General features: G+C 45.1%; 1 protein-coding gene across 6 annotated transcripts in view; it reads right to left on the bottom strand.

The window, feature by feature from the left end:
• Positions 1-25,675, bottom strand: part of LARGE1 (LARGE xylosyl- and glucuronyltransferase 1) — a 458,303-nt gene that overhangs the window by 404,230 nt on the left and 28,398 nt on the right. Inside the window, exon 2 of one of the 6 annotated variants that reach the window (XM_055574716.1) lies at positions 17,475-17,617. The exons of the other annotated variants lie outside the window; for them this stretch is intronic. The gene's annotated coding sequence lies outside the window, so the exon portion shown is untranslated. The remainder of the gene's footprint in view (positions 1-17,474; positions 17,618-25,675) is intronic. 6 annotated transcript variants of the gene reach the window in all.

The raw sequence follows: 25,675 nt of genomic DNA, 5'->3' as shown, positions 1-25,675 counted from the left end.
ATGGCATCAGACACACCTGACTAAAGTTGTTCTGATTTCAGACACAGCTCAGACCTCTCCTGAGATCACAGACAAATGTCACTGAGCAAGGGACCCCGTACTGACATCCTATGGGTCCCAGCTGGCAGGAAACTTTCTTTTCACTGTTCTGAAACCAACACTAAAAAAAAAAAAAAAAAACAAAAAAAAAACCTCTCTAAGGAGTTACAAACCATCCACAATTTATTTAATGTTGAGTTAATTCTCCATCACTAACTACTAATTCCAATTTCATGTTTCCCTCTAGATAAATTGTTCCAACCCTTTGCACAATCTGTGACCAAATTTCTACCTCATCCCATATGCTGAAGAATGATTCAGACAGGTAGCCCTCACTTTGCAAAATAGAGGTAAATCTTCAAATCTATTTCCATAAAGTCACTCCTATGCCCTTAGGTTGCCAGACTGAGAAGAAAAAAAAACAGGATATCCAGTTAGATTTGAATTTCAGATGAACTATATAAGATTTAAAAAAAAATATAAGCATGTCCCATGAAACATCTGGGATGTACTTATAGTAAAAATTGTTAAACATTTATCTGAAATTCAGATTTAATAAAGATTCTTGTGCTCTGTGGGCTTCCCGGGTGGCTCCGTGGTAAAGAATCCACCTGCCAATGCAGGAGACACAGGTTTGATTCCTGGGTCGGCAAGATTCCCTGGAGAAAAAAATGTCAACCCACTCCAGTGTTCTTGCCTGGGAAATCCCATGGGCAGAGGAGCCTGGGCTACGGGGTCGCAGAGAGTCAGATACAGCTTGGTGACTGAACAGCAGCAGCAGCTTGTGCTCTGTGATAACACAGAAGGGTGTGACTGGGGGCAGAGAAGGGAATCTCAAGAAGGAGGGACAGATGTATACACAGAGCTAATTCACATTGTTGTACAGCAGGAACTAACACACAACATTGTAAAGCAATTATACCCCAATTAAAAAAAAAATAAAGACCCTTGTATTTTAACTGAGACGGCTACTATACCTGTGCACTCATTCAAAAGATAAATATTAAACCTCTACTATGTGAAGCACAAGCTGGAATCAAGATTGCCGGGAGAAATATCAATAACCTCAGATATGCAGATGACACCACCCTTATGGCAGAAAGCAAAGAAGAACTAAAGAGCCTCTTGATGAAAGTGAAAGAGGAGAGTGAAAAAGTTGGCTTAAAGCTCAACATTCAGAAAACTAAGATCATGGCATCTGGTCCCATCACTTCATTGGGAGATAGATGGGGAAACAGTGGAAACTGTGTCAGACTTTATTTTGGGGGGCTCCAAAATCACTGCAGATGGTGACTGCAGCCATGAAATGACATTCCTTTGCCAACAAAGTCTGTCTAGTCAAGGCTATGGTTTTTCCAGTGGTCATGTATGGATGTGAGTTGGACTATGAAGAAAGCTGAGCGCTGAAGAATTGATGCTTTTGAACTGTGGTGTTGGAGAAGACTCTTGAGAGTCCCTTGGACTGCCAGGAGATCCAACCAGTCCATTCTGAAGGAGATCAGCCCTGGGATTTCTTTGGAAGGAATGATGCTAAAGCTGAAACTCCAGTACTTTGGCCACCTCATGCGAAGAGTTGACTCATTGGAAAATACCCTGATGCTGGGAGGGATTGGGGGCAGGAGGAGAAGGGGATGACAGAGGATGAGATGGCTGGATGGCATCACTGACTCGATGGACGTGAGTTTGAGTGAATTCCAGGAGTTGGTGATGGACAGGGAGACCTGGTGTGCTGTGATTGTTGAGGTTGAAGAGTTGAACATGACTGAGCGACTGAGCTGAACTGATTTGTTACTTGCTACAAGACAAATAGGTAGGAGTGTAAGGTAAATGTTTAAAAAGTCTTTGTTAGGGCGGGGATAATTTTCAGTATTTTCTGAGACTATTTCCTGCTACCAGCTTGCAAAAATATGAGGAGACCACAGGTCAGCGGAAAAGCCCACCCAGAGCAACAAGATCATTGAGCCATGCCACTGATGGCAACAACCACCTCTCTCATGATCTTATACAGCAAGACAAATACACTTCTTCTGGATAATGTACATTTTTTCCTTCATTTTTTAAAGAGGAGAGTGTGATGAACTGGGAGATTACGTTTGACATAAATGCACTGCCATTTGTAAAAGAAGTAGCTAGTGGGAACCTGCAGTGCAGCACAGGGAACTCAGCTCGGTGCTCCGTGATGACCTAGAAGCGTGGGACGGGAGTGGAGTGGGAGGGAGATATAAGAGGGAGGGATTTATGTATACAGATAGCTGATTCACTTCAGTTGTACAGCAGAAACCAACAATGCTGTAAAGCAATTACACTCCAATTAAAGAAAGAGACAAATATACCCTTACTTAAGACACTGTTAGTTGGGTTTTCTGCTACTAGTACCAAAATGATTCCCAATTGATACACAAAAGATACTCCTCTTTGCTATGTATGTTATCTTCTACCTCTCCAAGTGGACCAAAAATTGTTTCTGCTGAAGAGTCATATTGCTGGATCTCTTCTTTCCTTCCCTTTCATGACTCGTCCTCCTACCTGCCCGCCCATTACACACAGAGTGCTGTGCTGTGTCTAGTCCCTCAGTGGTGTAGTCGTGTCTGACTCTCTGTGACCCCATGGACTATACAGCCCGCCAGGCTCCTCCGTCCATGGAGATTCTCCAGGCAAGAATACTGGAGTGGGTTGCCATGCCCTCCTCCAGGGGATCTTCCCAACCCTGGGATCGAACCCAGGTCTCCTGCATTGTAGGTGGATTCTTTATCATCTGAGCCACCAGGGATACACAATGTGTATCATCCTGTCTTTTTATTCAGTTGTAACATCCAACAGAGCAATGCTCTAGGGCTGTGGGGAGACAGCCCAACAAGTGCCTCTAATGGACTCTGAGTCAATCACTAATGTTTACATCAAAAGCCTCTCTAAAAGAGTACTTTGTAAATCTGCCCCCAGGGGCTGCCATAGAGTCCAGATTTTTTTCCTTCTAGTACAAAATTAGAGATACCAAGGGAACATTTCATGCAAAGATGGGCTTGATAAAGGACAGAAATGGTATGAACCTAACAGAAGCAGAAGATATTAAGAAGAGGTGGCAAGAAAACACAGAAGAACTGTACAAAAAAGATCTTCATGATCCAGATAATCACGATGGTGTGATCACTGACCTAGAGCCAGACCTTCTGGAATGTGAAGTCAAGTGGGCCTTAGAAAGCATCACTACGAACAAAGCTAGTGGAGGTGATGGAATTCCAGTTGAGCTATTCCAAATCCTGAAAGATGGTGGTGTGAGAGTGCTGCACTCAACTTGCCAGAAAATTTGGAAAACTCAGCAGTGGCCACAGGACTGGAAAAGGTCAGTTTTCATTCCAATCCCAAGGAAAAGCAATGCCAAAGAATGCTCAAACTACCGCACAATTGCACTCATCTCACATGCTAGTAAACTAATGCTCAAAATTCTCCAAGCCAAGCTTCAGCAATATGTGAACCATGAACTTCCTGATGTTCCAGCTGGTTTTAGAAAAGGCAGAGGAACCAGAGACCAAATTGCCAACATCCGCTGGATCATGGAAAAAGCAAGAGAGTTCCAGAAAAACATCTACTTCTTCTTTATTGACTATGCCAAAGCCTTTGACTGTGTGGATCACAATAAACTGTGGAAAATTCTGAAAGAGATGGGAATACCAGACTACCTGACCTGCCTCTTGAGAAACCTGTATGCAGGTCAGGAAGCACCAGTTAGAACTGGACATGGAACAACAGACTGATTCCAAAGAGGAAAAGGAGTACATCAAGGCTGTATATTGTCACCCTGCTTATTTAACTTATATGCAGAGTACATCATGAGCAACGCTGGGCTGGAAGAAGCACAAGCTGGAATCAAGATTGCCGGGAGAAATATCAATAACCTCAGATATGCTGATGACACCACCCTTATGGCAGAAAGTGAAGAGGAACTCAAAAACCTCTTGATGAAGGTGAAAGAGGAGAGTGAAAAAGTTGGCTTAAAGCTCAACATTCAGAAAACAAAGATCATGGCAACTGGTCCCATCACTTCATGGGAAATAGATGGGGAAACAGTGTCAGACTTTATTTTTTTGGGCTCCAAAATCACTGCAGATGGTGACTGCAGCCATGAAATTAAAAGATGCTTACTCCTTGGAAGAAACGTTATGACCAACCTAGGCAGCATATTGAAAAGCAGAGACATTACTTTGCCCACAAAGGTCCGTCTAGTCAAGGCTATGGTTTTTCCAGTGGTCATGTATGAATGCGAGAGTTGGACTGTGAAGAAAGCTGAGCGCCGAAGAATTGATGCTTTTGAACTGTGGTGTTGGAGAAGACTCTTGAGAGTCCCTTGGACTGCAAGGAGATCCAACCAGTCCATTCTGAAGGAGATCAGCCGTGGGTGTTCTTTGGAAGGAATGATGCTAAAGCTGAAACTCCAGTCCTTTGGCCACCTCATGCGAAGAGTTGACTCATTGGAAAAGACTCTGATGCTGGGAGGGATTGGGGGCAAGAGGAGAAGGGTATGACAGAGGATGAGATGGATGGATGGCATCACTGACTTGATGGATATGAGTTTGAGTGAACTCCGGGAGTTGGTGATGGACAGGGAGGCCTGGCATGCTGCGATTCATGGGGTCGCAAAGAGTCAGACACGACTGAGTGACTGAACTGAACTGAACTGATTGATAATCCCTGGACTCTCTCCTCACCTACTCAGTATACTTCCTTAAGGTCAGATCACAACCCTGTAGATCCATTCCAGAACACTAATAAATCCACTCCAGGACATTCCCATACCCACAGTGGGGCAGGAGAGCTCCCAGCCACAGGTTATCTGAGAAGGCTGCTGACCCAACAGATTCTTCCTCTGTAAACAATCCCGAGCACTAATGATTGTGCTTAAGAAACCAACTGGCACTTATTTCTCTCCCTGGTGCAACAAATGGCAAAGGAAACTTCATGCATGAAGGATAAAGGTTACCACAACCATACATGAAACCACTTAGCCGACCACATCCTAAAATTTCATTTCAAATATACTCTTCTGAAGTTGCTTTGTCCCAAAGGGTCAGGCTGTCTGTCCTTGTTTCAGCCCTCCTGGGCTGGGCCTTCCCACTCGTTTCACCATTACTTTCCATCTCTGAGACATCCTTCTATTTGTCATCACTCTGCTTTTATTCCTTCCATCTCAGCTCTAAAGCTTCTCTCTTTCTAGCCTCTAGGTTCCTGTAATACTTTGAAATAAAAGCCACAAATAAAATTAAAAAATAAAATAAAAGCTCCATCACAATATTGCAGTGTAGACAACTATTTCTGTTGCACGGCTGACAACTTGAGGTACTGTCTTTACCTCTCTTTCAATCAAGCCAATGGGCTACTATTCTTTATCAGTTCACAGTCCCTTATTAGCACATTGACTGTGTCTACAGAGCAAATGTCCAAGGATGTCAATACCCTGAGGTATTGATCAAGAGGCAGACCATAACAAATCCCCACCTTTCTGCTTCAAGGATTCTAGGCTAAGTGTAGTCCATCAGAACCACAGCTGGCTCACCAAGACCATGCTGTGCAGAGCCAAACCAGATGCTGGGGGTAAATTGAAGACAGTGGATAATTTATGAAGGGAGCAAGGTGGAAAAATTGGAAGGCACAGAACGAGGCTAAGAAAACAGACAAGAGGCTCTCAAGAGGAAATCTGCTCACACTGAGGATAATTAATTAATGTGTTCCTGGGACTCCCCAAGGCAATCACAGAGGCTGCAACCATGATTATTTTAATAGACTTAGGTTCCTATTGGATGGACGCAACGTAAGTCAATACAAGAGCTGCCTGGCCACATGGTCAATAGGCTGAGTTCTCTCCTTTCTGATCCATGATTATTCTACTGAGAAATGAAGTGGTCACCCTACCAACTCCAAGTTACCATCATTTTTAGCTTCAGACAGACTGGGATTGCACATTTAGAGGGAAACATCTTTACTTCTGAGAGGCCTGGGCAGGTCTGTCATGTTTGTGTGTCCCACCCCAACCCCACTCTCCCCTCTGCTGATCACACCAGCCAGGGATGCCCGAGCCGAGATGGTGACTGGGCAGCGGGGAGGGTGGTTCAACCAGCAGTGCTGAGCCAAACATATTTATTATCATGGAAATTTTACAGAAGGCACAAAAACAAGTTCTCACGGATGGTAAGTGTCTCAGCTGACAGGCATTTACAGCTGGGGCTGGAAGACCACCCTGGGTCACGCAAAAGATGAAAGAACAGAGGGAGCTGGACAGGTGAAGGGGAAAAGAACACAGCTGGTGGACAAAGAAACCAAGGAGAGCACATGGGGTGGAGGACTGAGAAAGAGAACAAGAGAATCAGAGGGAAAAGATGGAGAGACAGAGACAGAACTAGACAGTCCCTCCCACATCCTAGAAGAAAGAGCCTCGATTCCAAAATTTTCAGGTAAAAACTGAGCTGTACTTCCCACTCCTGGGGGTTTGGGCTCATACCCAAGTGTCATAAATAAGACAGCCATCCCCCTCTTCGAGCAGATCAGTATGTCTTGCAACTAAAATATGGAAGATTAGAACTTGCATCCACACGAAATCCTCTTCCTGAACTAAGTACAAAGGTTACTGTCCTTTTAAAGTCAAAACGCACCTCCATCGAACAAACATTTGGTTGAGCATCTTTGTATGTCTATGACCTTGTATGTAGCATTGGGTTAGAAAAATGAATCAACACACAGCTGGTACCCACCCACAGAGTGTGGAAAACAGAAGGGAGATGGCCAAGCACACACAATTATGAGCCAGTCTGGTGAGTGCTATTTATAACCGGTGTTAGCAAGGGGGCATGTAGAAACACAAAGCTTCTGCCAGGCAGGGGACAGGTGGGCGTTGGTTGAGAAAGTCACCCTGAAAGAAGCAATGTCTAAGAATCAACAAGGAGAGAGAAGGGCATTCCAGGCAGCCTGGCTCCAGCTGGGTGCTAGAGCTGGCTCCTGACTGGTGGGAGAATTTACACTACAGAAATGGGCAAATGCCACCTGTCAGAGCCTTTTAAAAATCCCTCTTTTCTGAGAATTGGTATACTAGTGCACATGTGAGGCCCAGGGCTGGAGAGGACAGTCTATGGTTATACAAGGTTGACATGGAAGATGTCACAGAAGGAAATGGCCAGAGACGCAAGGTGGGCAGGGGCTACTCTGAACAGATCGAGAAATTTACACTGTCTTATGCCACTGTGGGGCGGGGTGGTGGGAGGTTAAGTCTGGCTGCACAGTAGAAGATGGGTGCTAATAAAAACTGAAGTGACTGAAGCCAGAGGGCCGGCGGAAGCAGAGCTTGCTCCTCCAGGACTGCCATACCCATGCAGAGCCCTGGCTCAGCTCTGGGAGGGCAATTCCTGGGTTCCTAGTGCCTATGGTATTCCTGAGGGCTTGGAAGGAAGCCACAAGTTCAAAGCAGTAAAGGCAAGTCAGATTTTGAAGATTTTGATGGAGAAACTTTCCTGGAGGTCTGGTGGTTAATACTCAGGGGGCATGAGTTTGGCCCCTGGTCAGGGAATCAAGATTTCACATGACACACAGTGTGGGCAAAAGAAAAAAAAAATTATGGAAAACAAAACCAAAGCCAGAGGCAGAAGGAAGTAGGATTCAGTGGTGCAGTGTCAACTAAACAACATAACTGGGGTTTATTATTTGCAACCACTTGCATGATTCAGATTTTTAAGTCAAACTGAGTTTGGAATCAGGTGTAAGACAGAGTGCTGAACTTGGAGCCACTGGCTCTAGATTGAAATCTTGGTTCTCCAGGTTTGTGACCTTGGGCAAGCCACTGAACAACAACAAAATGTGTATCCCTTCTGAATTTCAGTTGTCTCATTCAGAGAATGTGGACAGAAATACCTGTCTTCTCAGCTTTGTTATGAAGACTACACGAGAATCTGAATAGGTGAGTCGCTTCTAAGCACTGAGTTAGCCAAAAAGTTGGTCAGGTTTCCTGTACCATCTTACACACACCCAAACAAACCTTTTGGCCAACCCAATACAATACTCGACAATTACGGGAGGTTGATCATAAACTTAGAAGTTCCTCACTTAAAGGTCCGGGTGAATTGAGACGAACAGTAAGAAAGGCTACAAAGGCATGAGCACAAAGAAGAAATGCACTCAAGCATTTTCATGAAGTGCCTTGAAGGGGTATCTTTTAAGTCAAATCTAGACTCCCAGTTGAAGGGCACTGTGAAAACTCAACAGATGAGACTAGGGCAGAGAGAGAATAAACATGAGCGGTGCCCCTGCTACATTGATTGGTCAACGCAGGCTAAGGCACAGTAGTAAAACTACAAGTGGCTTAAGAACAAACGTCTCTTCTCACAGAAGCCCTAGAATTCATACTGCCTCTGCACAAACAACCACTGACTTGGTCTGAGCACTTATTTTCCTTGTTGCTACCTGGGAACAGAAAAGCCTTGTGCACAACCCCAACTCCATTCCCCCCCCCCCTTTTTTTAAGTGATTCCAGTAGTTCAGACTGCGCTTCCACTGCAGGGGGCACAGGTTCGATTCCTGGTTGGGGAACTAACCACATGATGTAGCCAAAAAAATAAAAATTTTAAATAAAAAAATAAAAGGAGGCAGAAGGCAAAGTCAGATAAAAGGTCACAAAGGCTTATTCAAACAAGACAGTTTCTTGCTTTAGAAATGGAGTGACTCTGATATATCAGGTGAAGAAGGCTGTACATACCAAGAGAAGAAGAGTCAAAGGAGGCTTACTGGAGAGAAAAGCGTGGACAAGGGTCAGGGTAGGGGCAGAGGGGAACAGGAGGGATAGTGAGCGAGAGCAACAGAGGGCGGCGAAGGGGACATGCACAAGGAAACAGGCTGGGGAAGCAGAGGTGTGCGGGTGATGGAGCCCACCAGGGTGATGGGCAAATTTGCACAGGATGCTGAGGGCAAGACAACCAGTTGGAGGAGTGACAACGACAAAATGCATGTTTTTATTTCCTCCTGACAATTCCACATGCATTAGATGAAAAGGATGGCAATATCCTTCTTGCATGTTGCTGCTGCTGCTAAGTCGCTTCAGTCATGTCCGACTCTGTGCGACCCCATAGACGGCAGCCCACCAGGCTTCCCCGTCTCTGGGATTCTCCAGGCAAGAACACTGGAGTGGGTTGCCATTTCCTTCTCCAATGCATGAAAGTGAAAAGTGAAAGTCAAGTCACTCAGTCATGTCCGACTCTTAGCGACCCCATGGACTGCAGCCCACCAGGCTCCTCAGTCCATGGGATTTTCCAGGCAAGAGTACTGGAGTGGGGTGCCATTGCCTTCTCCATCTTGCATGTTAGGGATGAGCAAAGCAGAGAGCACAGCAAAAGTCCAGGGACGAAGAACCCAAAATATGAAGACAAGACTGATGATACTGTGGGTCAGAGGTGAGACCCTGGGGCTGTCAGACACAGAGTTCTACAAGGGTTGCCCTTCATGCCCTCATCTGTATGCCCAGGTGGGCTCATTAACCAGGAGAAAATTATCTCGAGATAGAGAGGGAAGGATTGTCATAACATGGACTTGACCTTGTGAAAGTCAAACTCACTCAGTCATGTCCGACTCTTCATGACCCCTTGTACTATACAGTCCATGGAATTCTCCAGGCCAGAATACTAGAGTGGGTAGTTTTTTCCTTCTCCAGGGGAATTTTCCCAACCCAGGGATCGAACCCAGGTCTCCCACATTGCAGGCTGACTCTTAACCAGCTGAGCCACAGGGGAAGCCCAAGAATACTGGAGAGGATAGCCTATCCCTTCTCCAGTGGATCTCCCCGACCCAGGAATCCAACCAGGGTCTCCTGCACTGTAGCCAGATTCTTTACCAACTGAGCTATAAGGGAAGCCCTGGACTTGACCTTAGTGAGAGTTTTAAATAGGTACTGACTTTGCCAGCACCCAAGTCATGGTAGGAGAAGCCCATCCCTCCCAGGAAAGGGTGAACAAAGGTTCTGCACAATCTTGACAACTTTGTATTAACACAGAGTCTGTCTTTCTTTAAAGTGAAGTATAATTTACAATGTTGTGTTAGTTTCAAGTGTACAGCAAAATGATTCAGTCACACACATATACACATACACGCGTGTATATATATATATTATTTTTCAGATTTTTTTCTATTATAGATTATCACAAGATATTGAGCATAGTTTTCTGGGCCATACAGTAGGTCCCTGCTGTTTATTTTATATATAGTAGTGTGTATCTGTTAATTCCAAACTCCTAATTTATCCCCCAACCCCACTATCCCCTCTGGTAACCCTAAGGCTGTTTACAATGTCTGTGAGTCTATTTGCTTTGTAAGTTCGCTTGTATCATCTTTTTAGATTCCACAGACAAGAGATATCATCTGATATTTGTCTTTCTTAACATAGAATCACCTTAACATCTCCTTTCTCAAGCGAGAACCCGTCCATCTGTCTGTCTATTCATCTGTTCATTCATTTATTATCCACTGGCTAATAAGATGGACAAATGGCCAGTCCTCAGGACATTCACCTTCTAGAGGAAGAACACAGACACACAACAGCCTCAACGATGGCAGGACACAGTGGCTGTGTTAGGTGGTGATTGGAGCTGTAAAGAACACAAGGCAAGGAGATACAGGCAGGGGGAGGAGGAGGCTTGCTATTTCATAAAGGGCCCTAAGGGAAGCGGGAGTTAAGGAATGAGCTCTGATGGATCTTGGTGGGGAGAACATTCCCAGACAGGCAGCCAGGAGAGCAACTGTGGTGGGAACAGGCGAACTGAACAGGCAGAAGGAGGAGCAGGGACAGGAGAGGAGTTGGTGGAAGTGAGTCAGGGTGGGGGAGGAGCAGGGTGAAGCAGTTCCAGAAGATTCCAGAAGGCCAGTGGTCAGGTTTGATGGAGACTGTGGAGCAGAGGTGCTGTGCAATGTGCTGTGGGTGGAAAGGACCCTTCTGCTGCTTTATGGGGTACAAACTGAGGAGGTGGCAGTGCTCTCCCCACCAGATCCTGGCAGGAATTCTGAAAGCATCAAAGAGCAGCCCCAATGGACAATGGCTGCCCTTTCAAAGAGCCACTGCTCTGGGTCAGGGTTAGCCCTTCCTAGGCCAGGTTTCATCAGGAACCAGGGGATCAACCCACAAGGGCGTTTCCTCTCCGCATTGCCATGTTCACTGGAAATCAAAAGAGGGGATCCGTCCACCAGGAAGAAGCCTGATAGCCAGTAAGCTTGCCTCATCATCAACATTCTGCTGTAATCAAGTCAGGCCAAAACACTTCAGGCAACATTGGAAGATTCTCCTACCCCATCATAACCTGCTTGAGGGCAAGAACCACAGGCTGACATTATTTATTTGTCTCCATGAAAGTGGACAGTGAAAAAGCTGGCTTAAAACTCAACATTCAAAAAACCAAGATCATGGCATCTGGTCCCATCACTTCCTGGCAAATAGATGGGGAAAAAAGAAAACAGTGACAGATTTTATTTTCTTGGGCTCCAAAGTCACTGGAGTTAGTGACTGCAGCCATGAAATTAAAAGATGGTTGCTCCTGGGAAGAAAAGCTATGACAAGCCTAGACAGTGTATTAAAAAGCAGAGACATCACTTTGGCAACAAAGGTTCATATAGTCATGTATGGATGTGAGAGCTGGACCATAAAGAAGGTTGAGTGCCAAAGAACTGACACTTTTGAACTGTGGTGCTGGAGAACTCTTGAGAGTCCCTTGGACTACAAGATCAAACCAGTCAATCCTAAAGGGAAATCAACCCTGAATATTCATTGGAAGGGCTGATGCTGAAGCTGAAGCTTCAATACTTTGGCCACCTGATGGGAAGAGCCAACTCCTTGGAAAAGACCCTGATTTGGGGAAAGTCAGAGGATAGGAAAAGAGGGCAACGGAGGATGAGATAGTTTGATGGCATCATCGACTCAAGGGACATAAATCTGAGCAAATTCTGGGAGATAGTGAAGGACAGGGAAGCCTGGCATGCTGCAGTCTATAGGGCTGCAAAGAGTCAGACATGACTTAGCAAACTAAATAACATCAATTTATCTCTCTGAACTCATGCCATGCAATGTACTCAGTAAGCACTATATAAATACTTGGGAGATAAATTAAAGAATTACATCTCTATCACCATCATCATCATCATCAGAATGGCGATGTTTTTAACAACACTTAATGAAGTCTTATTCTATGCCAGTACTTCTCAGCTGAGGGTACTGGACCCCTGCCTCCCACCCCGGGACATTTGGCAATGACTGGAGACATTTTTGATATCACAACTGGACATGCATGTGTCAGGAGCAGGGAGCCACTGGCATCTGGCAGGTAGAAGCTGGGTAAACTGCCAAACTTCATTCAAATACAAAGAATTTTCAGGTCCCAAATGTCTAAGTGCTGAGGCTGAGAAATTATTTAATCCCCCTAATACTCTTTGAGAAAGCTGAGCCACTGGGCCATTAACTTGCCCGAAGAGCGTGCAGTGAACACCATGCTGAACTACACAATGACAACAGTGAAAAGCAACAAACAGGCTGAACTCAACATTTCTGACATCAAATATATGTGGGGTTTTTTTTCCCCTCGCACATCTGAGTGCCCTCGAATCCAATTCAATTCTGACATTACCTGGAGTCAATGCAAACATCACAAGTGAAAGGCTCAGCTCCCAAGAATGTGTCCCATTTTGGACACCAGCCACAAGTTAGGGCCTCCTGAACCAACCAGCTCTAAAGTCTGGAAGTTCCCAAGATCCCCTCTTTGGGTTCTATGATTTGCTGAACTGACTCATAAGACTCAGAAAAGCACTTTACCTACAACCACTAGTTTATTATAATGAATACAGCTCACAAACAGTCAAATGAGGAAATAGGAGAGAGGGGCACAGCATACCCATGCCATTCGGACGCACCACCCTCCCAGCACCTCCAAGTGTTCACCCACCCGGAAGTGCTCCAAACCCTTTGCTTTCATTAAGTGGCCATGGTTGATTTTATCATGGGTGATTAAACACAATATATAAAGAACTCCAAGTGCAGATTTGGCAAGAGGAGATACGTGATGGGGTAGGGTGTTGGAAAGGAGATAATCACACACTGAGTCCCAGCAAAGGCAGTGACTACAACCAACCCTCCCATTGAAAGGGGCAGTCAGGGCAGGAAAGGCAGATGAGTTGAAGAAAGTCCTTCTCATGTGACCAGGGCAGGGGCAATAAACAATATAATGGGGAAAGCACTAAAAGCCAGCTTTTGGGGGACATATACAAGCCTCAATGCATTGTATTAAGAGATAAGGAACCAAAGATATCCTTATTTGGACGCATGAAAGAGCAATGTGCTAAGAACACAATGAATCAGACTGGAACCCTCCAGGCCTCCCACATCCACTGACTTCTGTCTCCCCCAGAGCAGCATCTTAAGAGGCGTTTCATTTACTCCAACTAAAAATCAGCAAAAAATGCCACCATCACCCCCAATGTGGCACTGCCCTTGTTTAGACATGCCTTCAGAGCTTACTCTCAAGCAACAGACAATGTTGAGAACAATGACGAAGGCCAATAGTCAGAATGCAGGATGGACACAACCCCGGCCCTGGCTCCTCCTACACATCAGATGTCAATTTCTCAGCTTCCTGCAGAAGGCTGTCAGGAGAAGCAGAAGAGACAGCTGTGTGAGGACCTGCATGCACGCGTGCACGCACACACACACACTGCCTACCCCTCGCATCCCTTTGGCATGTAATTACAGAGACCTATAACACGCCAGGCACAGTTCTCAGTGTTGGGGTACAACACCATTCCACAAAGAGAAAAATCCTTAGTCCCATGAAGGGTTTTTTTTTTTTTTAATTTATTTAATTGGAGGCTAATTACTTTACAATGTTGTATTGGTTTTGCCATACACCAACATGAATCCACCACGGGTGCACATGTGTTCCCCATCGTGAATTCCCCTCCCACCTCCCTCCCCATCCCATCCCTCTGGGTCATCCCAGTGCACCAGCCCCAAGCTTCCTGTATCCTGCATCGAACCTGGACTGGCGATTCGTTTCACATTTGATAATATACATGTTTCAATGCCATTCTCCCAAATCATCCCACCCTCGTCCTCTCCCACAGAATCCAAAAGACTGTTCTATACATCTGTGTCTCTTTTGCTGTCTCGCATACAGGGTTATCGTTACCGTCTTTCTAAATTCCATATATATGGGTTAGTATACTGTATTGGTGTTTTTCTTTCTGGGTTACTTCACTCTGTATAATAGGCTCCAGTATCATCCACCTCATTGGAACTGATCCAAATGTATTCTTTTTAATGGCTGAGTAATATTTCATTGTGTACATGTACCACAGCTTTCTTATCCATTCATCTGCTGATGGACATCTAGGTTGCTTCCATATCCTGGCTATTATAAATAGTGCTGCGATGAACATTGGGGTACACGTGTCTCTTTCAATTCTGGTTTCCTTGGTGTATATACCCAGCAGTGGGATTGCTGGGTCATATGGCAGTTCTATTTCCAGTTTTTTAAGGAATCTCCACACTGTTCTCTATAGTGGCTGTACTAGTTTGCATTCCCACCAACAGTGTAAGAGGGTTCCCTTTTCTCCACACCCTCTCCAGAATTTATTGCTTATAGAATTTTGGATAGCAGCCATTCTGATTGGCATGAAATGGTACCTCATTGTGGTTTTGATTTGCATTTCTCTGATAATGAGTGATGTTGAGCATCCCATGAAGGTTTTATTTGTGTGTATGTGTCCTGGGAAGATCCAAGTTAAAACAAAACAAAACAAAACAAAAAACCACATACATACACCTTCTGCAACATACTAAAGAGTGAGAGCTTCCCTGGTAGTTCAGTTAGTAAGGAATCCACCTGCAATGTGGAAGACCTGGGTTCGATCCCTGAGCTGGGAAGATCCCCTAGAGGAGAGCATGGCAACCCACTCCAGTATTCTTGTCTGGAGAATCCCATGGACCAGAGGAGCCTGGCAGGCTACAGTCCATGGGGTCGCAAAGAGATGGACATGACTGAGCAAAAAAGCACACAAAAAGTGACAAATACTAAAGAGAAAAATCAAGTAGAAACTAGAGATAAGTCATGGGAGACAGGTTTGCATTTTTATTTGCTTTGGCCCAAAAGCTCATTAGGGTTTTATCCTAATTAACTTTCGGCCAATCCAATAAATAGACTGAGTGATCAGAAGGAAATTATGGAGCAGGTGGTCTTTCAGCAAAAGCTGGGTATCTGAGGGTGGGGGGGAACCTGTATTTCAGGAAAGGGAATAGCTTGTCAAATTCCTGGCAGGAAGATGGCATACTCCAATCAGATAATGTGAGGAGACAGTAATAAAGGAGTGGAATTCAGGGAAATGATAGGCACGTCAGCAGCCCAGGGTTAGTGAGAGGAGGGACCAGGCTGTCCCAAGGCCTGCAGTGGTCCTGGGAATGAGCCAGAAATGTTCAGTTCCTGCAGACACAAGGTGTGTGCACAAGTATACGCATTCTGCCAGTGGATGGACAGGTGAGTGGTGGGTAAGTAAAAAGTATGCAAATCATTTGCATATGAGAAAAACAATAATGTGACTGAATTTCTGAAAAGTACCCTGGAACCTCTGTACCCAAGCAACTGCAGTCACTTCCAAAGGATTCACAATCAGAGGCCACTTTCCTTACTCTCACGCTGCAGCCACTGCTGGCTGTCCCTGCAGGCCTTTCTCAGGGATCTGCCTGTGGGGCCTTGGACTGGCCACAGTGCCTTTGCATATGCTTTTCTGAGTCCAGAACACCACCCTCCCTGTTACCTGTGGCCAGGAAAATCACCTGTGACCAAGCCTTTCCTGACAACTACCTTTAGAGACTGACTATCCTGTTCGATGCCCACAGCTCCCCTACCCTCACCACCATCATATCACTTTTAACGAAATCAACCCTGAATATTCATTGGAAGGATTGATGCTGAAGCTGAAGCTCCAATACCTTGGCCACCTGATGTGAAGAGCTGACTCATTGGAAAAGATCCTGATGCTGGGAAAAATTGAGGGCAAGTGGAGAAGGGAGTGACAGAGGATGAGATGGTTGGATGGCATCACTGATTCAATGGACATGAGTTTGAACAAACTCGGGGAGATAGTGATGGACAGAGAAGCCTGGCATGCTGCAATTCATGGGATCACAAAGAGTCTGACATGACTTAGTGACTGAACAACAACAATAATTTCACTTCATTCATCTCTCACACACCATCCAGACTACAAGCCCCTAAAGGGGAACAGCTTACTGCTTTTATCTCTGTACCCCTGATATTTAGAGATCCTGGCAGAATGTTTGCATTTAAATTTTGGTTGAACACCTGAGTGGATGAACAAATAAAATCTACACAGCATTAAGTAGTAGACCTGCATTGTTTAATTCCTGGTCTAGGACTCTATAGTATGAAGCAACTCTATTTTTAATACACCCCATATTCCTGAAGGTAACTCTACAGCAGAATCACAGAAATGCAGTGAATAGTTTACAACCTGCAACACACTCAGCAACTCAAATGACAACATTAATTTAATGAACTTAAACACTGGTGACCTCTTTAACACATCCAAAGTTATTTATGTTGGGATATGCATGCCCGAAGACTGCTTGCCAAAGAGAGACTCAAATAGAGGGGACACATCTATCTTTCAAATGTTAATTTGCATTTTTAGCTTTGATACAAAGAACTTAGCTCTTCTCTTTTGGAATCAAGAAAGATTAGCTGACTTTTTGATCCATCCATCCGTCCTTCCTGTATGACATATATACCATTAAGCCTTAGGAATTCAAACAGGTCATCCCTACCATCACAGTCTATTCAGAGGCACACACAGAATTAAATATAATGTAATGTGTTAAGTATAATAGCCAAATGATAAAGAGCTAGAAGTAGCGAATGGTTTGTTGGAGAAAACTATTCATGAAGATGGTACACATCCATTTCCTGGGGCCGCTATAAGAAAGTGCCACAAACAGGATGGCACAGACAACAGAAATGCCTTCCCTCTCATTTCTGCAGGCTGGAAGTCCAAGATTAAGATGCCAGCAGGGTTGGTTCCTTTGACTGCCCTGAGGGAGAATGGTCCCAGGCCTCTCTACTGGCTGCTGGTGGCCTCAGGCACTCCTTGGCTTGTGTCTAGGTTTCCTCGAGTCCTTGCTTTGTACATGTCTGCATCCACATTTCCCCTTGTAAGGATGCCGGTCATGTTGGATTAGACCTCACCTAATGACTTCATCTTAACCTGACCCACCACAAAGGCTCTATTTCCAAGTAACGTCACATCTACAGGCACTGGGAATTGTAACTTCAATATTGTTTGTGGCAGGTGGCAGGGTAGGGAGAGTAGTCAACCCATAACATGGTGAAAAGCTGGATTTTAAAAGACAAACACAAGCTCACCGACAGGACAGAAGATCACAGGCACGGTCAAGGGAATGGAGGACCAGGAGAGAGTAGGACTGTCCAGCAAGCAGGCTGGTGACACAGGTCAGGGCATGGAAGATCAGATAAGGTCACTCAAGGCCTTGACAATGGCTCGCATCCTAATAGAATCAAGAAACCATGGAAGGGCTTGAAGCACGGAACTGCGACAACACTACAGTGCTCTGCAACATATTCGTGGCCATTTGCAACATACTTTTTACTTTGTCCCTTTGTCTGCCTTTGTCCCAAGAACTGGCAGGGAAGTCTCATTCAACCTTCACATTACAATGGGGGAGGGAAGTTGGGGTTCAAGTTTCTCTTTCCTAACAACCTTGCTTCCCCTCTGGCACAGAACTGACCTGTACTTCAAGTGCCAAGTCATCGCAGTGACCTCCTATTTCTATTTAGACTGGGAGGTTGGCGGGCACACCCCTTTCACAGCCAGGGAGTCAGAACCAAACGGAAAGGGAAACGTCTTAAGACTTCCCTGGTGGCCCAGGGGTTAAGAATCTGCCTTGCAATGCAGTGCACGTGGGTTGGATCCTTGGTCGGGAAATTAAGATCCCACATGCCATGGAGCAACTAAGTCCACACACAGCAGCTGCCAAAGCCTGAGTGCTCTAGCGCCTGCACACCACAATGGCAGAGGGTGGGCACCTCAATGAGAGATCCCGCATGATGCAAACAAGATCCTTAGTGCTGCGACTAAGACCCAAAGCAGCCGAATAAAGATAAATATTTTTTAAAAGAGAAAGGGAACCATCTCCACACCTCCTCTTGCTGCCCTGACATCCCTCACGTTAGTTTCCTAGAACCAGATGATACCCAAGCCAGAGGACACAGAGGCCCTCCAGATTCTGCCCCTTGCAAAGGTGATGGCATCTCGGGGAACACCTTGAAAGGTGAGGTCAAGACAATGAACAGCTGAGACAACCCAGGCCTCCTGGTCCTGCCTTACCCAAAACAGCTCCCTTTTTATCTATTGGTTTTCTTTTTTAAAATAACACCTTTATTGAGACATTATAATTCACAAATCATAAAATTTACCCCTTTAAAGTACATAATTCAGTGGTTTTTAGTATATCCCTAGAGTTATGCAACCATCACCACCATCCAATTCCAGAATGACTTCATGACCCAAAAAACAAACCCTCTACCCACTTCTTGTCATACCCCGTTTTATCCTCCCCTGACTCTGGGAAACCCTTGCTGTCTCTATGCAATGGCTTATTTTGACATTTCATATGAATGGAATCAAAAGTACATCCTTTTGTGGCTGGCTTCTTTCACTTATATTTTCAAGGTTCAGCCATACTGTAGCAGGTATCAATACGTCATTCCTTTTTGCGGGCTGCGTGCTAAGTCGCTTCAGTTGTATCTGACTCTTTGTGACCCTGTGGACCATAGCCCGTCAGGCTCCTCTAAGGGATTCTCTAGGCAAGAATACTGGAGTGGGTTCTGAATAACATTCTGCTGTATGGCTATATCACATTTTTAAGAATCAATATATAGACATTTGGGTAGTTTCTTTTCTAATATTATGAATAAGTTGCTATGAACATTTGTGTATAAGTTTGAGTATCTGTTTTTAGTCCTCTTAGGCATTTACGTAGGAGTAGAATTGCTGGGTTGTAGACTATGTATAACCTTGAGGAACTGCCCAGCTGTTTTCCAAAGTGCCTGGGCCATTTCACGTTCCCTCCAGCAAGGTCCAAGGGTTCCAATTTTTCCACATCCTATCCAACACTTGCTCTTTTCTATCTTTTTGATAATCACCACCCTAGTGGGTGTGAAGTGGTACCCAACTGTGGGTCTGATTTGCATTCCCCAATGACTAATGATGCTGAGCATCTTTATCAAGTGCCTATTGGCTATTTGTAAATCTTCTTTGGAGAAATGTCTGTTCAAGTCCCTTGCCCTATTTAAAGTGGGTTATTTGTCTTTGTTGAACTACAAACGTTCTTCATCTATTCTGGATATGAGTCCCTTATCAGATATATGATTGCAAATATTTTCTTCTATGTTTTTGGCTGTCTTTTCACTTTCTTAATGGTATTCACACCATAGATTTAAATTCTGATGAAGTCCAATTTTTTTTTTTTTTTTGGCTCATGCCTTTGGTGTCATATTTAAGTACAACTGCCTAATTCAAGGTCCCAAAGATTTACTCCTGTGTTTCCTTCCTTCCTTGCAGCTTTCATTATGTCTATGAGGTCTATGATCTATTTTGAGTTGACACTCATTTTTACCCTTTGAGGGGATGGTAATCCACATGAAATTTAACTCTCCCAACACCAAGCCACCTTATGGCAAAGCGTCTAGAAAGGAGGAGCATCTGGACACTAAAGAACAAACCTCCTGCAAGGCACCCACATCTCCAACAGTGTATGGGTCAGAAGGGTCCTCTCTCCCTCTCCACAGAGGTGGTGGCACCCCATGTAAACACATGGCACCCCATGTAAACACTACTTCAGCCCTGCAGTGACCTGAAATGACCCTGTGTGCCTGCAAGACATGCCATGTCTGTCATCTGCTTATCACAGAACCCTAATTAATCTCAGACCCTGTGTCCTGCTCTCTGCCACACACTGACCCCCAGGTATGTAGGGGGCTAAAGGATCTTTATCAAAAGGATTTTTCCCAAGTGGACTGTTACCTTGCAATAAGAATTAAATTTATTGAACACTTAGCAACACCTGTATTCAGCCCTGGGGATACAAAACTGAGCAAGACGATACAGCTCCTGCCCTGGAGGAGCTGTCACTTCAGTGAGGGGGACCTACACCAAGACCTGGCACTTTATCACCTTCCCAACGTTGAATAATCGGAGAGGCAATGGCACCCCACTCCAGTACTCTTGCCTGGAAAATCCCATGGATGGAGGAGCCTGGTAGGCTACATGGGGTTGCTAAGAGTTGGACAGGACTGAGTGACTTCATTTTCACTTCTTACTTTCATGCATTGGAGAAGGAAATGGCAACCCACTCCAGTGTTCTTGCCTGGAGAATCCCAGGGACGGGGGAACCTGGTGGGCTGCCTTCTCTGGGGTCGCGCAGAGTCGGACACGACTGACGCGACTTAGCAGCAGCAGCAGCAGCAACGTTGAACAACAACAACTGTATTTGTAATATTACTATATGCCTGGTTCTGTACTTTGTGCTCTACATGCATTCATAACTCTAACTTTATGACGTAGGGCTCAGTCTTCTGTTTACAGCGCATATGAAGTGCCAATCCTACACTAGGCACTCTAATAGAAGTGCGAGTAAGGACCAGGAGCACAACGTGGATGGGGACACAGCCCCATGTACAAGGGGACTTGGGGTTGCGCTCTGGTATGGGAATTTTTCTCCGGGAAGAAAACAGAAGGGGCACAAATAAAGGCACACAAATATCTGTCAAGTTAGAGCAAAAGTGAGCAGAGGAAGGAGATGAGGCAAGCAAAGGGGAAGGGTGTGGCTTTTATCAGAATTCATACTCAGGGACCACTGCCTGGAGAGCCAGCGAGTTACATGGGGAAAAGCCACAGACAAACTCCCCTTGTGCTGGTATCACTGCAGCAGACTCTGCCTTTGAGACAACCTGCCTCGCTCCCCCAAAACACTGCCAACGAAAAGGAAAATGGTGTTAATGAAATACTGTGAGAGGATGAGATCGAGGCGTGGAGAGGCAGAGATGAGGTTGTTTGAGTCCTTACAATAAATACTTGTATTTCAGATAATCGAGTTTGGTTCTTAGCGCTAATGTCATTTTCTGTTAATTTAATGTCCCTGGAATCCCTCTGAGTAAGAAGATTGCTGGTGGAATGCAAATAGAGCCCATTCTGGGAAAAAGAATCATCTCCTCAACCCAGGTGTGCTCAAAGGCTGCAGAGAAGGCCAGTCCCTCCAGGTAGAGGGAGTTAAACAGATCCTCCAAGGTGATCTGGGCATGGAGGCTGCATGCTGAGCAGAAGGCGCAGTGGTTATTTGAGATGTTGTGGAATCAAACTCATCATGCCCTCTGGCATCAGGCATGTGGCAGGCCAGTGGGGCTCTCAGGGACCTCGGATGACTCCCGGTGAGAGGAGGGGACTGCAGAAGACAGGGGAGGGAAATGTGCATTATGCCATCTCTGCTTCCGAAAGGAGCATGAAAGCATCCCCTTGCCCCCAGGTATAGCAGAAGCGTCTTAGTTTACCCTGAGCCAATCCCCATTTAATGGACTTCCCCGATGGCTCAGTGGGTAGAGAATCCGCCTGTGAAGCAGGAGACACAGGAGACGCAGGTTCGATCCCTGGGTCTGGAAGATCCCCTGGAGGAGGGGATGGCAACCTACTGCAGTATTCTTGCCTGAAAAATCCCATGAACAGAGGAGCCTGGTGGGCTACAGTCCAAAGGGTCAGACACAACTGAGTGACTAGGCACCATCCCCATTTATGCCTGCTGTCCCAGCCTAATTATAGCATCCTTTAAAGCACTCCAGCTTGGACAATAAATTGTAACCACATTCCTAGGTCCAGTGGGCACAACATTAGTGATGAGCTGAGGGATGCTAGATGCCAGAAGGAAGGGCAGGAGGAAGGAAGACTTGAAGATCACTCAGAGAATCAGGATGCAAAGGAGCTTTCTCCCAAGGAGGAGTCAAGAAACCAAGGAGAGAATGTGGTTCCCTCTCTGCTCCCCATCTGAGCCACCAGGGAAGCCAACCACATAGCACTAGTGGTAAGGAACCGGCCTGCCAATTCAGGTTAGAGGTAAGAGACACAAGTTCAATCCCTGGGTCGGGAAGATCCCCTGGAGGAGGGCATGGCAACCCACTCCAGTATTCTTGCCTGGAGAATCCCATGGATAGAGGAGACTGGCGGGCTGCAGTCCATAGGGTCGCATACAGTCGGACATGAATAAAGGGACTTAGCATACACGCTGCTCCCCATGCCACCCCAACAGAGGTTCTGAAACTCCCAGTCTCAGTTTCTTCATCTGAAAAATGGAACAACAATACACATCTGGCAAGTCTGTGAGGATTCCACAAGACAATGTATGTAATTTCCTTGTGCCAGCACATAATAGAACCTCAAGGCATGAGAAGTTGTTATCGGCAGTAAGTTCAGATCAGAAGTGCTGGGAAACTGAGCTTTGGGGAAAAAATCCTTTCCATCCTAATTCTCTGAGTGATCCTCAAGCCTCCCTTCCTCCTGCCCTGCCCCCTGGCATCCAGTGTCCTCGGCTTACTGCTAATCACAGAAACAGAGCATAAAAAAAAGGCACCCAGGTGCCAGCATACTTCTCCAAGGGCTGAATAGGATTTCATAAACCAAAAAGAGCCTACAGCTTCCAGCTGTGGTACTGCCCTGCTCTAATTTCCCTAGCAGCAGCGGACAATGAAGCTGGGAGTTTCCATTTGAGGGAACATTTTTTCCCTTTCCTCCATCCTCCAACAGTGGTCTTCAATTACAGTGTGTGATGCTTGGATACAGGGATGCTAAGGGAGGTGGGCAGGGAAGTGACCCCCTGAAAGGCATCTGCAGAAGCAGATTAGAGAGCTCCCCACAGACACTGGAGCAGTCTCTGAGCTCATGGAGGGAGCCCAGGGAGAGGAGGCAAGAGCAGGGGGGAAAAAAGGCAGCCCCTTCCTGGGCCTGATGAAGATTAATATCTCCTCCCTGATGAGATGAGGCGGGCTTAATCGCTTCTATTAATACGGAATCACTGAGGGCCAAGGATGGGGGCATGGAGGGAAGTGGGGGAAGGGATGAGAATGCTTTGCTAATACTATACAAAAGCAGAAAGGGACACCCTGAATGCACAAAGACAGGATTTCCTCAAGGTTCAAAAGTTATAACAGAAACCTGCTGGCTGAGTCAGCACACGAGACCATACAGTATTAGGTGTACTTGGCGCTTTTCCTACTAAGACGACTGGATCAATTTGGTTAAACATGCTGATCTCAAAGACTGGATGGTCTCAGCAGAGACTGTCACCCCCTTGCAATCTTAAGGCCCCAGACAAGGTTATTAGCTCGGGTACGGCCTTCCAGCTCCACTCTCCATGGATGACTCCAAGCCATGTTCCAAAACAAAGCTCAAGAGGCACCTTCTTCATGAAGCTTTCCTGGACATCCATCCCCAGAGAGTTATGAGTCCTTCCTTCTGGACTCCCAGAGATAGATATACATACTTCTATTACAGTAATTCCTGTGGATTGCAATTGGGAGCCATCCTCCAAAAGAGATTGCTACTCTTAGACTTGAATGTTTGCTTCCTATCATCCTGTAACTTTCCTTATCCACTAAACAATATCTCTATCACCTCATCTCCTGCTTTCCTCCAAGGATCCACTATCTTTGAGGAATAAGCACACAGAGAAAGGTCATTATCGCCCAAGACCACCAAGAGAACAATTTCTTTTTAAGGTCAAGGACTATGTCTCAAAGTTCTTTGTGTCTTTCTCAGACTGTAGTCCAGTACCAACCACACACTGGCTTTAATACTAATATTTGTCCCACCATCTAAATAACAGAACAGAGGAGTAGAAAATAGAGGCGTCAAAACTGAGAAGGATGCAGGTGAGGAAACCTCAGGATCACGATGAAATGTACAAATAATCAGGGGTAACGCAGCTCTTACCTGTTCAAAAGTATTAAGATACTCCTCAAAAGGTGGTCATTAAAAAACAAACAAACAACAGCAAAAAGGAGTATCTCCTCTACTTGTTCTTCAGTTGCTCAATCAAGTCTGACTCTTTGCGACCCCATGGCCTGTAGCATGCTTGGCCTCCCTGTCCCTCACCCTCTCCCAGAGTTTGCCCAAGTTCATGTCCATTGCATCAGTGATGTTATCCAACCATCTCATCCTCTGTCACCCTCTTCTCCTTCTGCCTTCAATCTCCTCCACACTCTTTACTAATCCGCACTCAAATGCTGGGTGAATTTTCATCTCAAATAAGCTCAGGATTCCCAGTTCCCCAAATCCCACCCCAGCGGACAACTGGTCTTAAGGACTTGGGACATGTGGGCTCAGAAGGGAAGAATCCCTGAAGGGCAGATCACCTGCAGAAGAAATTAACCTCTTATTTCAGAGTGAATTGGAATCATTGCATTAAGTGCATGAAACTTCAAATGTGAAGGGGGACTAGTCTGGGATTCACTCAAAAGGACAAGCCATCACCAAAATGTGCCTGACGAACATAGCATCTGTGTTAGGTATAGAATCATCAGCTCGTGGGAACACAAAGTACACGTGACACAGAATAAATGGGGCAGCCTGAGAAGTATGGAGGCTTCTCTGCCCCAGCTTTTCATCACAGGCATAGCCTGGAGATACCGGAGGTGGGGTTCCAGACACAACAAAGCAAATATCACAATAAAGTGAGTCATATGAATTTTTTGGCTCGCCAGTGTTTACGAATGTTATGTTTATGTATACTTAGGTGTACAATAACATTACATCTAAGAAAATCATGTACATACTATAATTTAAAAACATTGATTTAAAATAATGCTTCATTGATTTAAAAATAATGCTTAAAAAATACTAACCACTATCTGAGCCTTCATGGAGTTGTAATCTTTTTGCTGATTGAGGGTCTTGCCTCAATGTGGATGGCTGTTGAGTGACTGATCAGGCTGGGGTGAAGGTTGGGATGACTTTGGCAATTTCTTAAAATAGGGCCACAGTGAAGTTTGCCACACTGATTGACTCTTCCTCTCATGGAGGATTTCTCTGTAGCATGCAATGCTGTTTTATAACATTTCACCCATGGTAGGGCCTCTTTTAAAGTCAGTCCTCTCAAAATCTTAGCTTTATCAAATAAATTTATTTAATATTCTGAATCCATTGTTGTCCTATCAACAACTGATTAATTTCTCCATCTTCAATGGGTGTGGTTAATGGTGTCCCAAAACAATTACAGTAATAACATCAAAGATCAATGATCACACAGAAATCCCATTCCTGGGCAAATATCCAGACAAAACTATAATTATAAAAGACACACGCACCCTTTGTTCATAGCAGCACTATTCACAATAGCCAAGACATGGAAACCTAAATGCCCATCAACAGAGGAATAAAGATGATGCGGTACACACACTCACACACTCACACATACACAGGAATACTACTCAGCCATAAAGAAGAACAAAATAATGCCATTCGTAGCAAAATGGATGCAACTAGAGATTATAATATTAAGTGA

This window comes from Bubalus kerabau, chromosome 1, assembly GCF_029407905.1.
Source record: "Bubalus kerabau isolate K-KA32 ecotype Philippines breed swamp buffalo chromosome 1, PCC_UOA_SB_1v2, whole genome shotgun sequence".
Classification (NCBI taxonomy): Eukaryota; Metazoa; Chordata; class Mammalia; order Artiodactyla; family Bovidae; genus Bubalus; species Bubalus kerabau.
The sequence above is the reverse complement of the archived record's forward strand: the minus strand, read 5'-3'. Positions and strand labels throughout refer to the sequence as shown.